Below are 6072 nucleotides of genomic sequence, written 5' to 3' on the forward strand. Positions count from 1 at the left end.
ACTATTCTCTGCCCCCAACTGGTTATGTCTCTCGCCGCGTTCACATGCTACATTACATAACGAGGCTTTAAGTCTTCCTTCCATCACAAATAAAGACACGGTTCGCTGCACAAGCGTCTTCGATTGAGAACTGAAGTCTATTTTTATTGGCTTTCTATTTCTGCAATATGGCAGGTGATAAAAATACACTACAACCCCCATAGCGCTTTCAAACCCAAATCCTTTATATACACACACTGAGTATACAAAACATTAAGAACACCTGCTCTTTCCATGACATAGACTGACCAGGTGAATTCAGGTGAAAGCTATGATCCCTTTTTGATGTCATTTGTTAAATCCACTTCAATCGCTGTAGATGAAGGGGAGGAGACAGGTTAAAGAATTATTTTTAAGCCTTGAGACAATTGAGACATGGGTTGTGTATGTGTGCCATTCAGAGGATGAATGGGCAAGACAAAATATTTAAGTGCCTTTGAACGGGGTATAGTAGTAGGTGCCAGGCACACCGGTTTGTGTCAAGAACTGCAACGCTGCTGGGTTTTGCACGCTCAACAGTTTGGTCCACCACCCAAAGGACATCCAGCCAACTTGACACAACTGTGGGAAGCATTGGAGTCAAATGGGCCAGCATCCCTGTGGAACGCTTTCGACACATTGTAGAGTCCATGCCCAGACGAATTTAAGTTGTTCTGAGGGAAGGTGTTCCTAATATTTGGTGTACTCAGTATATATTTCATACGGTATAGGCTATATCCGTCATCGATCAGCTATAGCATCAAAACAACAACAAAACAATATAACCGAGCCCTTTGTCAGAAATAGCCTACCAAACATGAAGGAGAAGAAATCCCTTCATATAGATAGGCATAGGGTTGCAGCATTTATGCAGTGTGTGTTTTGTCTTTCGAGCGATGGGATTTCTATGGGGTTTTTAACAGCAAATCTTTTTCGATGTATAATTTATGGTGAGGTTGCTGTTTATAGCGAGCTGCGTATATTCAGTGCGGTCACACGTGTAGCAGCCACTTCCCCGCACTCCTGCTGAAGTTGACATGCTAGCGCTTACTGGCTGCTATATATAGCACGCCTCGCGGTGCTGTTACTATTCCCAGCATTGTACATGAGGGGGCAGACGTTGCTTTTCTTTAGTAAAGGGAAGAATACAAAGTTTTCGTTCACAATGGATGCGTTTCTCCGTGTAGGTACGTTCCTGCCCTGGTGCCTGTTTCGTTTGCATAGCAAACTGCTGTATCGACACGTTAATCACTTATGTATCAATCACTCATTCTCTGTATGTCGCTATCCATGGTGCTGAATGGCATAAAACCCCTCTCAGTCCTTGTAAAAACAAAAACTATGGCGAGGTCTTGCTAAAAATGCATTTATCTGGAGAGGTCATGCAGCCTTAAAACATAAGGACATTCAAGTTGCCCTCTCCTCGGGGACACCCTGCCATTCCATGTATTTGATTTATTCCAGAGCTAGCACACCGGATTGAACTTGTCAAGGCAAGCCCTTGACTAGGTGGATCAGGTGAGTTTGATCGAGGCTATAAGGATAAAGACTTGGATTCGAGATGAGGTTTGCGTTTTGGGTTGAACGCCTCTATGATCACAACATCAGGCTTTAGAGGCAGGAGGTACTGTTCGTACTTTTAAGTCTCACGACCAGGGCCGTGTCCATAAAGCGTCGCAGAGTAGGAGTGCTGATCTGGGATCAGGTCCACCGAGTCCATGTAATCTTATTCATTGTGATCTAAAAGCCAAAACTGATCCTAGATCAGCATTCCTATTCAGACGCTGGATACATACGGCCCCAGGTAGCCAACATAGGGAGTGGGGAGCAATAGAGGACTTAGGGTCTGTAGGGGTTCTAGTATAGACTACCACCATCAATACAGGCAAGTCCAACAATAGAGGACACATATGTAAACTATTTATTGAATGCTCATTGAGTTTCTTCATGTGTTTTTTTTTGCATTCACCTGGTTCTCCTGCTCAAGTTGACTATTCACCGAGGTGTGTGTGTGTGTGTGTGTGTGTGTGTGTGTGTGTGTGTGTGTGTGTGTGTGTGTGTATGTGTGTGGCTCCGGCTCCGGATGGCTGGTTTGGGAAATACCTGGTCACGATAAATCAGGGGGCGCTTTAGCTAAGAATATGTCACCCCCTGCTGCATGAGAAGGAGAAATGCATGCATATACAGGTGATAGTTAGAAGATACATACAGTGCTGTGAAAAAGTATTTGCCCCATTTCTAATTTTCTCAACTTTTGCATATTTTTTTATACTAAATGTTATCAGATCTTAAACACCCAATGTAACACCCAAAAGTAATTGCCCCCTTACACTCAAAATTGGGTAAAGTGTTATGAAATGTAATGTCATGTAATATTTTAAATTGTATATAACTGCCTTAATGTTGCTGGACCCCAGGAAGAGTAGCTGCTGCCATGGCAACAGCTAATGGGGATCCTTAATAAATATAAAATACAAATAACTGGTTGTGCCACCTTTATCTGCAATGACTCCAACCAAACGCTTCCAGTAGTTGTTGAGCAGTCTCTCACGTCGCTGTGGAGGAATTTTGGCCCACTCTTCCATGCAGAACTGCCTTAATTCAGCGACATTTGTGGGTTTTCAAGCATGAACTACTAGTTTCAAGTCCTGCCATAACATCTCAATTGGGATTAGGTCTGGACTGACTAGGCCATTCCAAAACTTCAAATGTGTTGCTTTTTAACCATTTTCATGTAGACTTGATAGTGTGTTTTGGATCATTGTCTTGCTGCATGACCCAGCTTGCAGAGAAAGGGATTCAAGTCTACATGAAAATTGTTAAAAAACAACACATTTGAAGTTTTGGAATAGTCTAGTCAAAGTCCAGACCTAATCCCAATTGAGATGTTGTGGCAGGACTTGAAACAAGCAGTTCATTTAATTTTTATTTTTTTTGTCATTTAGTTCATGCTTGAAAACCCACAAATGTCACTGAGTTAAAGCAGTTCTGCATGGAAGAGTGGGTCAAAATTCCTCCACAGTGATGTGAGAGACTGATCAACAACTACAGGAAGCATTTGGTTGCAGTCATTGCAGATAAAAGTTGGCACAACCAGTTATTGAGCGTAAGCGGGCAATTACTTTTTCACACAGGGGAATTGGGTGTTGCATAACTTTGTAAATTAAATCAATAAAATAAGTATACATTTTTTGTTGTTATTTGTAAACTCAGGTTCCCTTTATCTAATATTAGGTTCTGGTTGAAGATCTGATAACATTCAGTATAAAAAATATGCAAAAGTAGAGTCAATCAGAAAAGGGGGGCAAATACTTTTCACGGCACAGTACATACATACAAACTCACATAGGCTACATACAACACCGTACAGACGCCCAGAAAGAGAAATAACAAACGATCAGGTTTAAAATAAAGGGCAAGAAGGCTGAAGGAGGAGGAGTCAAAGTTGTGTGACTAGAGCATCCTGGGAAACAAATGTTGCGTCCTAAATAGCACCCTATTCCCTATTTAGTGCACTCAGTGTTGGCAAGACAACGGCGGGGGGGTGGGGTAACTTGTGCAACTCAAACGTCCTGAGACGAGTAGTCTAATGCATACTCATCCCAATCGGATACCCCCCTCTTTGTATTGGTCCCACCCATGTCCTGGTAGAGTCATGTTGCCCTCAATTAGGTCGCCATGGTCCCAAGCCCTAATCATTTAATGAGAGGTATTCAATGATCTCAGATCTACAGCTCATTACACCCACGCATGGCAATGTCAGCCAAGAAGGTCATGATGTTCTGACTCCACTTGACGAATATGACTGACTCATTATAGAGGAACGATCTTCCACTCTGGGTTGAAGAGAAAGGGATTCTCTCTACCTGACTACCAGGGCCGTGTTCAACAGGGCACAATGTTGTGCACCGTTTAATTGAACAGAAACTGTGTTGTTACTGAATGACCAGTTCCAGGAGGAGGTCGGTGTGATTATGGTGGCTCCAGAGGGAGGTCGGTGTAATTATGGTGGCTCCAAAAGGAGGTCGGTGTGATTATGGTGGCCCCAGAGAGAGGTCGGTGTGATTATGGTGGCCCCAGAGTGAGGTCGGTGTGATTATGGTGGTTCCAAAGGGAGGTTGGTGTGACATGGTGGCTCCAAAAGGAGGTCGGTGTGATTATGGGGGGTCCAAAGGGAGGTTGGTGTGATTATGGGGGGTCCAAAGGGAGGTTGGTGTGATTATGGTGGCCCTAGAGGGAGGTTGGTGTGATTATGGGGGGTCCAAAGGGAGGTTGGTGTGATTATGGGGGGTCCAAAGGGAGGTTGGTGTGATTATGGTGGTTCCAAAGGGAGGTTGGTGTGACATGGTGGCTCCAAAAGGAGGTCGGTGTGATTATGGTGGCTCCAAAGAGATGTCGGTGTGATTATGGGGGGTCCAAAGGGAGGTTGGTGTGATTATGGGGGGTCCAAAGGGAGGTTGGTGTGATTATGGTGGCCCTAGAGGGAGGTTGGTGTGATTATGGGGGGTCCAAAGGGAGGTTGGTGTGATTATGGTGGCCCTAGAGGGAGGTTGGTGTGATTATGGTGGCTCCAGAGGGAGGTTGGTGTGATTATGGGGGGTCCAGAGGGAGGTGGGTCAGATTACGGTGATTATGTTCTGTGATTTCCAATGGTCACCCTCATATAGATCAGTTCAAACCCCACCACACCCACAAAATGTGAGCAAACATACCTTAGAGAATGCTGAAGAACGCTAAGCATAGTTTGGGGAAAACGTGACGCTCTATTTACACCGTTGCGAAAAGGAGCAAAACAATTCACGAACTGAATGCATCCCAAGTCTCAAAGCTTCTCTTACCAGGTAAGACTTACCGGATAGAATGAATTCTGCAATGCAAAGAGAAACAAAAAATATTAAAATTACTACTTTAGGAGTTCAGAATAGATCCAGTGGTTTTGATGGGGGGGACAAAATGCTGGTCTGTGTTGCCCTCTAGTGGAGGATATCAGGGCACATATTAATAGTCTCAGATTAGGAGTGCTGATCTAGAATCAGTGTGGCATTTTATATCATAATGAATAAGATTAGATTAACAAGGGGGGGACCTGATCCTGGATCAGCACTCCTACTCAGATGCTTTATGAATATGGGCCCAATTGTTCAGACTCAAAAAGACCAGCAGCAGCCTGGATCTTCATGGCCGCATCCCAAATGGAACCCTATACCCTTTTATTTGCGCTTTTCTACTCAAAAGTAGTGCACTTAATAGGGAAAAGAGTGCCATTTGGGATGCACCCTTGTCTTGCTATTACAATTAAGATTACTCAATAAGAAATAACCGTAGACTAGAAATCTCAAACGCTTAAGAGTATGCTGTGTGTGTGTATTGTGAGAACAAATTCATAATTTACTTCCAGATTGATATCATCATTGTCATTTGCTTATGTGAGTTTGACCTTAACCTCGTCCTCAGGTTTATTGATCTTAAGATCGTCCTCAGGCTAATTGATCTGAAGTTCATCCTCAGGCGAATTGATCTTAACCTCGTCCTCAAGCTAATTGATCTTAAACTCGTCCTCAAGCTAATTGATCTTAAGCTCGTCCTCAGGCTAATTGATATTAAGCTCATCCTCAGGCTAATTGATCTTAACCTTGTCCTCAAGCTAATTGATCTTAAGCTCGTCCTCAGGCTAATTGATATTAAGCTCATCCTCAGGCTAATTGATCTTAACCTCATCCTCAGGCTAATTTATCTTAACCTCATCCTCAGGCTAATTGCTCTTAACCTCATCCTCAGGCTAATTGATGTTAACCTCATCCTCAGGCTAATTGATATTTTACATTTTAGTCATTTTAGCAGACGCTCTTATCCAGAGCGACTTACATGAGCAATTAGGGTTAAGTGCCTTGCTCAAGGGCACATCGACAGATTTTTCACCTAGTCGGCTCGGGGATTAGAACCAGAGACCTTTCGGTTACTGGCACAACGCTCTTAACCACTAAGCTACCTGCCGCCCCAGGTATTAAGCTCATCCTCAGGCTAATTGATCTTAACCTCATCCTTAGGCTAATT

The sequence above is a fragment of the Coregonus lavaretus genome (genome assembly GCF_964263955.1).
Source record: "Coregonus lavaretus genome assembly, chromosome: 21".
Lineage (NCBI taxonomy): Eukaryota > Metazoa > Chordata > Actinopteri > Salmoniformes > Salmonidae > Coregonus > Coregonus lavaretus.